The following is an 8,656-nucleotide window of genomic DNA, read 5'->3' as shown; positions in this document are numbered from 1 at the left end:
AAATATAATTTACATACATTATGGAAATATGCCACTGCAGCTAAAACAGACTGTGATGTTCAGTTTAGATAAATTTAAACTCTTACCTCTCGGTGAAGAGACATCTCTCTTTCCTTTGTGAATCTCAAAGTGAAGAGCCTCCAGGAGCTGGTTTCCAACTTCCTGCCAGCTCCTGCACCTTCAGCTGGCTGTGCCCCTGCCTCTCCAGACCGAATGAGGCAGGGTGCTCCTTGCTTTGCAACCTCCAAGGCTCCAGCAAGCGTCTGGGCCACGCAGACTCTAAAGGCCTAGTTAGGAGGACTGGGACTTGGGCTCCAACCTGTGGAGCAAAATTCAGCAACAGGAGACCCACCAGGAAGGCACTGACTTTTCCTATCCCAAGCCCCTCTTAGTACACTGGCTGCCGGCCCTGAAGATAGAAACACACACGACCATTTCATCTGAGAGCCATACGGGCTCTGTGCGTGACTCAAACCACCTGGCACCATGGGCAGTTATCCACCATACAGTGCTCTGTGTCGTTATCAGAGATGATGTGGAGGAGGCACAAGACAGGTCTGAATACAAAACTTTAAACATTTGATTTTATGCTAAAATGAAACAATTTCTCAATCCAAAAAATGTCCATCTTTCTGAGTTATTTTCTGGGCCTTCAGCCTGTGGGGGTTCCTGAGAAACAGAGAGGCCATTAGGCAGTGCTTGTGGTTCTGATCTTCAGAAGCAGCTCGGGAAAGAAAATTGCTATGAGGCTTTGATGTGGATTCCCACAGGTCTGGAGAATGAATGTTTTGGGAGGTGTGCAAATAGTTCTCACTTTCAGGAGCAAAGTCTGAGCCAGAGTACCTGGGTCCATGATAGTACAGGACATTTTTGGTGAAGTGCGTGAGGCCACATGACACTCACATATTTCTGTGCTGTAGATGCAAACTTGTGTCCACTCAGTGGAAGAAGGTGAGGGTGAGATGATCTGAGAGAACAGTACTGAAACATGTACATTATCACATGTAAAACAGATGACCAATGCAAGTTCAATACACGAAGCAGAGAATCCAAAGCCGGTGCTCTGGCACAACCCAGAGGGATGGGATGTGGAGAGAGGTGGGAGAGGGGTTCAAGATGGGGGGATATATGTATACCTGTGGCCGATTCATGTTGATATATGGCAAAAACCATCACAATATTGTTAAGTAATTATCCAATTAAAATAAAATTTAAATTTAATTTAAAAAAAAAAAAACTGTGTCCACCCTAACCTCCTGGAATAAAGAGTACATTGTGAATCAAAGGGAAGTAAGAAAGAGGAAAGCATAGAGTTGGAGAGGGAGCATAACCTTGGGGGCAGAGGTAGAACCGGCGAGATGATCTCAGATCATCTGTTATTAAGCATGGCCTACAGTTCATTTCAATCCCCCTCCCAAGGGAACTTACAGAGCCATCCAAAATAAATAATATATTGTGTTAATTTAGTCCCAGTTGTGGATCACAATAAACTGTGGAAAATTCTGAAAGAGATGGGAATACCAGACCACCTGACCTGCCTCTTGAGAAACCTGTATGCAGGTCAGGAAGCAACAGTTAGAACTGGACATGGAACAACAGACTGGTTCCAAATAGGAAAAGGAGTACGTCAAGGCTGTATATTGTCTCCCAGCTTATTTAACTTATATGCAGAGTACATCATGAGAAACACTGGACTGGAAGAAGCACAAGCTGGAATCAAGATTGCTGGGAGAAATACCAATAACCTCAGATATGCAGATGACACCACCTTTATGGCAGAAAGTGAAGAGGAACTAAAAAGTTTCTTGATGAAAGTGAAAGTGGAGAGTGAAAATGTTGGCTTAAAGCTCAACATTCAGAAAACGAAGATCATGGCATCTGGTCCCATCACTTCATGGCAAATAGATGGGGAAACAGTGGAAACAGTGTCAGACTTTATTTTGGGGGGCTACAAAATCACTGCAGATGATGACTGCAGCCATGAAATTAAAAGACGCTTACTCCTTGGAAGGAAAGTTATGACCAACCTAGATAGCATATTGAAAAGCAGAGACATCACTTTGCCAACAAAGGTCCGTTTAGTCAAGGCTATGGTTTTCCAGTGGTCATGTATGGATGTGAGAGTTGGACTGTGAAGGAAGCTGAGCACCGAAGAATTGATGCTTTTGAACTGTGGTGTTGGAGAAGACTCTTGAGAGTCCCTTGGACTGCAAGGAGATCCAACCAGTCCATTCTGAAGGAGATCAGCCCTGGGTGTTCTTTGGAGGGAATGATGCTGAAGCTGGAACTCCAGTACTTTGGATACCTCATGCGAAGAGTTGACTCATTGGAAAAGACTTTGATGCTGGGAGGGATTGGGGGCAGGAGGAGAAGGGGACGACAGAGGATGAGATGGCTGGACAGTATCACTGACTCAATGGACGCAAGTCTGAGTGAACTCCAGGAGATGGTGATGGACAGGGAGGCCTGGCGTGCTGCAATTCATGGGGTCGCAAAGAGTCGGACACGACTGAGCAACTGAACTGAACTGAACAGGGCCAAGGGCTTCCCTGGTAGCTCAGTGGTAAAGAATGGCCTGCTGAGCAGGAGACTTGGGTTCGATCCCTGGGTGGGAGGATGCCCTAAAGAAGGGAATGGCAGCCCGCTCTAGTACTCTTGCCTGGGAAATCCCAAGGGCAGAGGGGCCTGGTGGGCTACAGTCCATGGGGTCGCAAAATGTTAGACAAGACTTAGCAACTAAACAGCAGCAGCAACAAACAGGGCTTACCCTTCACAATGATTGTAAATGGTGAGCATTTACCACAAAGTACAATAATCAGGGTGTCAAATTTACTTGAATATCAGCTTAGTCCAGTATCTGTATTATTTTGTTTTGGGGGAAAATGCTTGTGATTTTTGTTCATGGGAAAATATACATAACATACAATTATAGCCATTTTTAAGTGTATAGCTTAGTGGCATTATATATCCACATTGTTGTACAGCCAACACCTTTCAAATGGCATTAAGTATACTCACATTGTTGTACAGCCATCACCACCATCCACCTCCAGAACTTTTTCATCATCCCCAATTGAAATCTGCATTACTTTTCACACAGTCTATAAGCCACCCCGGAACCTCAAAGGATGAAGCTCTTACCTACTATCCTATGCAGTCCTGGGGAAGACTCTAAGATACAATATTATTTAGCATTTTAAGCTTCACTCATTTGGATCCTGTAAAAGGGAGGAGGCCAAGGTTCTGAGAGGGAAACAGACTTGCTCCAACAAAACACTGACAACAGTGGAACCAGCTCAGCCTCCAGTGCACATCTCATGATACCTCATTACATCTAACGCTGAGAAGGAGGACGTGAGAAGGCCCTGCACTGGTGCCCAAGACTATCCTCCAAGGGCTGACCTATCCCTTGTCCCACCCTCTGCTTTGTGGGATTCTCACTGCTTTGGGCAGAGAGCCAGAGTTGCCTGGTAGCCCAGAAAAAGAAGACAGCTCTCTTACACAGCACTCACTGCAAAACCAACTTGGTTGTTGGCACCTTTTTTTCCTTTCCATTTTCATTTCCATGAAAACAAACCCACTTCCCATCCGCTTCTTCACAAAATCACCATAACATACTCCCTACCATGCTTCCCTCAGTGTTCTTCCCAGCAGACAGGAATAGAGGAGGTCTCTATTCCTAATCATCAAGATCACTGGTTTAGCCAGATTTCATCTGCATAAAAATAGGAGTGCCCAGGAGATCCTGCCTGGTGAGAGTTCTCCTTCCTGTACCTTGTAGGGGTGCCTCTGCCCATGACTTCCCATCAAGCTAAAGATGCCCCAGTGCTTCTCAGGTCACCTCCATTCAGGAGACCAGGAGCTTTCAAGAGGAGATTTGCCATTGCATAGTTCTTGGCAAAATTGCATCACAAATGATAAGTACAGACTTCTTACCACAAACAGAACCACACCACCACAACATTGGTCACAGTATTACACACATACACTAGCACCCAAGAATTTGATCCCCTGAATTTGTGATGCATATGCCCCAAGTGCATGTTGAACCCCACTGTATTCCTTTCTTAGGGCTGCCACAACAAATCACCACAAACTGGATGGCTTAACACAACAGAAATTTATGCTCTCAGAGTTCAACCCCAAAGTCCAAAATCAAGGTGGCAATGCCCGAAGGCTCCAGCCTTGGCTCTTCCTGGCTTCTAATGGCTCCTGAGAATGCTTGTCATTTCTGGGCTTGTAGCTCCACCACTCATCTCTGTTCCTCCTTCACATGGCCCTCTTCTCCATGAATCCTCTGCTCTCCTTACAAGAACACTGAGCATGGGATTTAGGATGCACCCTAATCCAGTACAACCCCATTTTACCTGAACTAATTATCATCTGCAAAAAGTCCTATTTCCAAATAAGATCACATTCTGAGATTCTGAGTAGACATGAATTGTTAGACAGTGCTTATTCAACCCATGATACCCACCTCTAAGATATGTTCAATCCAATGTCTCACTTTGTTTTCTTTGTTTTTGCCTTCTCTGTTTCAATCCTACTTGTGACTGACCACTGCCTTGTTGGAATGTTTCTAAGGCATCTGCTTCCATCCTCACTACCCTATTCAAATCTCCAGACTGCACTTTAAATGGGTGCAGACCTTACCAGGTCAAGGAGGAGATGATACTAAGTTGCCCACAGAGGGTTCAATACTTCAAATATCCCCCTCCCCCCTTCAGGTAAGAAGCTGTGTGCACTCAGCTCACATTCAGCATTGCACTGGAGGTTACAGGATTCCTGCCCTCAGGGAACTTAGTGTAGAATAGAAAAATGGACAACTGCATGACCAGATGAGCAAAGCAAGCACAAGGGGGAGGCAGTGAAGGAGGAAGAAGACATAAGCCATGCAGGAGCAAGGCCCCAGAGACAATCTGGGAAGAGGCAAGAAGATACAAACAAGTCCAGAATTTTCAGATCTCTTCAAGAAACTTAGAGATACCAAGGGAACTTTTCATGCAAAGATGGGCACAATAAAGGACAGAAATGGTATGGACCTAACAGAAGCAGAAGATATTAAGAAGAGGTGGCAAGAATATACAGAAGAAAGATACAAAAAAGATCTTAATGACCCAGATAACCATGGTATGATCACTCACCTAGAGCCAGATATCCTGGAATGTGAAGTCAAGTGGGCCTTAGAAAGCATCACTATGAACAAAGCTAGAGGAGATGATGGAATTCTAGTTGAGCTATTTCAAATCCTGAAAGATGATGCTGTGAAAGTGCTGTGCTCAATATGCCAGCAAATTTGGAAAACTCAGCAGTGGCCACAGGACTGGAAAAGGGCAGTTTTCATTCCAATCCCAAAGAAAGGCAATGCCAAAGAATGCTCAAACTACCGCACAATTGCACTCACCTCACACACTAGTGAAGTAATGCTCAAAATTCTCCAAGCTAAGCTTCAACAGTACATGAACTTGTGAACTTCCTGATGTTCAAGCTGGATTTAGAAAAGGCAGAGGAAACAGAGACCAAATTGCCAACATCCGTTGGATCATAGTAAAAGCAAGGAAATTTCAGAAAAACATCTGCTTTATTGACTACGCCAAAGCCTTTGACTGCGGATCACAACAAACTATGGAAAACCCTTCAAGAGATGGGCATACCAGACCATCTGACCTCCTGAGGAAACTGTATGCAGGTCAAGAAGCAACAGAACTGGACATGGAACAACAGACTGGTTCCAAATTGGGAAAGGAGAGTGTCAAGGCTGTATATTGTCACCCTGCTTATTTAACTTATATGTAGAGTATATCAAGCAAAATGCCAGGATGATTGAAGCAGAAGCTGGAATCAAGACTGCAGGGAGAAATATCAACAAGCTCAGATACACAGATGATACATACCACCCTTATGGCAGAAAATGAAGAGAAACTAAAAAGCCTCTTGATGAAAGTGAAAGAGGAAAGGGAAAAAGCTGGCTTAAAACTCAACATTCGAAAAACAAAGATCATAGCATCTGATCCCATCACTTCATGACAAATAGATGGGGAAACAATGGAAAGTGACAAACTTTATTTTCTTGTGCTCCAAAATCACTGCAGATGGTGACTGAAGTCACAAAATTAAAAGACGCTTGCCCTTTGGAAGCAAAGCTGTGACCGACCTAGACAGCATGTTAAAAAGCAGAGACATCACTTTGCCAACAAAAGTCCCTCTAGTCAAAGCTATGGTTTTTCCAGCAGTCATGTATGGATGTGAGAGTTGGATTATAAAGAAAGCTGAGCACCAAAGAATGGATGCTTTTGAACTGTGGTGTTGGAGAAGACTCTTGAGAGCCCCTTGGACTGCAAGGAGATCAAACCAGTCCATCCTAAAGGAAATCAACCCTGAATATTCATTGGAAGAACTGATGCTGAAGCTGAAGCTCCAATACTTTGGCCACCTGATGCGATGAACTGACACTGGAAAAGACCCTGATGCTGGGAAAGACTGAGGGCAGGAGGAGAAGGGGACGACAGAGGATAACATGGTTGGATGGCATCACCGATTTGATGGACATGAGTTTGAGCAAGCTCTGGAAGTTGGTGATGGACAGGGAAGCCTGTTGTGCTACAGTCCATGGGGCTGCAAAGAGTTGGACATGACTGAGTGACTGAACTGAACTCAGAATTTTCAGGGGGCTGTAAGCAGATCCCATCTAGATGGATCTAGATGATGGCTCTGCTGCAAAGGGTAGGGTCATCAGTGTTCAGGTTGTAAAGGCCACCTGTTTGTATATGTGCACCTGATCCTGCAGGGACTTGAGTCCAGGCCAAGAGGACCCATTAAGTTTTTCTAAGCAGTTGGGATGGTTGACTTCAGGGAAGCCAGATCTAGTTGGGTGTGCATGACAGACTGGGGGGAGTCACGAGCTGGCAAGGAAACACTGGCTGGGAGCCCAGTTAAGAAGACAGGCTCAAGGGCCAGAGCTTTATCCCTCCGCTATCAGTGAAGACCCATTCACAGTCGAACCTTCCGTTAGACTCTGCAGTCAATACAGCCATCTCAACATGGTGGGGGGTGGGGTGAGCATCCTGGCTGCCCTCCAGCCCTCCCTTCCCATTAATGTGATGGGTTACAGAGGGCACGTCAAGGAAAGTGTTCAATGAATTCCAGGAATGGAGATCCCCTTTGGACAAAATTCCCCAAAGAGGAGCTCAGGAGTACTTTGCAAATCAACACATGAACGCCTCTTACGGACAAGAGACTGTCCTGAGAGGAGAGTGCCACAGTCTCAGTTCAGATCCAGCTTCTTCCCACTGTTGCATTTCCCCAGGACTGGCGCTGGCGTCCAGGAGGTAATGAAGCAACCCCCAGCTCAGGCACCGCTTCCCACAAGAGGCAACCAGATGGGTGATTATCATCTTCTCCACGAGACTGGAAACTCCCCACCTCCCATAAGGCTCCATCTGGGTCCCTCTGGTCACTAGACATGATGCCCAGGGGAGGCTATAAATACAACCCCTCCCCCTGCCCCCCGCCCACCAACAACCCACCTTCTTTATCCTCTTCATCTGTTCACAAATTCTACTTGGGACCTTAAGGGGCAGAGGGTGGTGGGGAAGTAACATGGATGGAGCAGGAGCAAGCCCAGAATGTGAGGGACAGAACAGTCTCTGAAGTCCTCAAGGCACATCTCTGAGCCTGTCTTCTTGCCTAAGCCTTCCTGGAGAAATGCAGGCAGAAGGGAGCTCAAAGGAGCAGCAGGATGGCTCATCCCTTCAGTTTCCTTTCTCCTTAAGAAAAGTTTTGTGTACCATCACAGGAAGCCTTCACAGGCCCCACAGTCACAGCCACCCTTGCTGGAAACTAGCCTGGAGCAAAAGGCCTCAGGAGAGAGCCTGGGGAAAAGGGGTGGGTGTGGAATTTCCTGAGTGCAGCTTAGGCAGAGGAGAGAAAAGGCACACTCTTCATGTCCACCTCCATTGGCCTGGAGGCTCAAGCTCCGCTAGTAGATGGGGCACAGGAAAGCAGTCCACGAGGAAAAGGACCCTCCTCCAGCTTCTTTCCACTTTTTCAGCAATCGATCTAACTTGAAAGACATAACTTCCACCCCCTTTATTTCTGAAGGGAGATGCAAACGGGTGATCTGTTTGGACTAAAATTAAACTCCCTCTGTGTAACTTCTCAATGGTATTCATTTATTGAATCTGACTCACATTTTTGATGTGGAAAGGTTTTATTAATATAACTACTTATCCCATCCCACTCCCACTGGGACTCATGGCTCTTACTCAACGTACATTTTGGCTAGTTCTATGTTACCTTAAATTCTACCATGGGTTGATGTTTCATGACAAGCACAATCACAGATTCTATGAGAAATTCCTCACTGTCTTTGGGTAACAATTATGAAGCAAAACTGGAAATGGGAAGCAGCCTTGTCTACTCAGGCAAAGACTCCCAGATTAGGGAGTCTGGAGGCTCAGGGTCTTATCCTACAACTATCCATGTGATCCAGCCACTGGCTCTTCAGAGTCTTGGGTTCTTCATCTGTAGAATGAGACTGCTGGCCTCACACAGTTCTCAGTTCTCTTCCAGCTCTGACTTCCTGTGATTGTAAAAGACATTTTAAAATATCTCCCGGGAGAGAAATCTCACAATATTATTTAGTCATGAGAAGATT

The 8,656-nt window shown here is 45.6% G+C and overlaps 1 protein-coding gene and 1 long non-coding RNA gene across 20 annotated transcripts in view; both read right to left on the bottom strand.

The window, feature by feature from the left end:
* The window catches only part of KALRN (kalirin RhoGEF kinase), a 699,404-nt gene that overhangs the window by 567,194 nt on the left and 123,554 nt on the right, over positions 1-8,656 (bottom strand). The window lies entirely within an intron of this gene.
* LOC105602274 (uncharacterized) overlaps positions 1-8,656 on the bottom strand; it is a 40,925-nt gene that overhangs the window by 11,432 nt on the left and 20,837 nt on the right. Inside the window, exon 1 of the long non-coding RNA XR_001020866.4 lies at positions 87-8,656. This exon is cut by the window's right edge and continues 20,837 nt beyond it. This is a non-coding gene — a long non-coding RNA (uncharacterized LOC105602274). The remainder of the gene's footprint in view (positions 1-86) is intronic.

The sequence above is a fragment of the Ovis aries genome, chromosome 1 (genome assembly GCF_016772045.2).
Source record: "Ovis aries strain OAR_USU_Benz2616 breed Rambouillet chromosome 1, ARS-UI_Ramb_v3.0, whole genome shotgun sequence".
Classification (NCBI taxonomy): Eukaryota; Metazoa; Chordata; class Mammalia; order Artiodactyla; family Bovidae; genus Ovis; species Ovis aries.
This window is presented reverse-complemented; position numbering and strand designations above follow the sequence as displayed.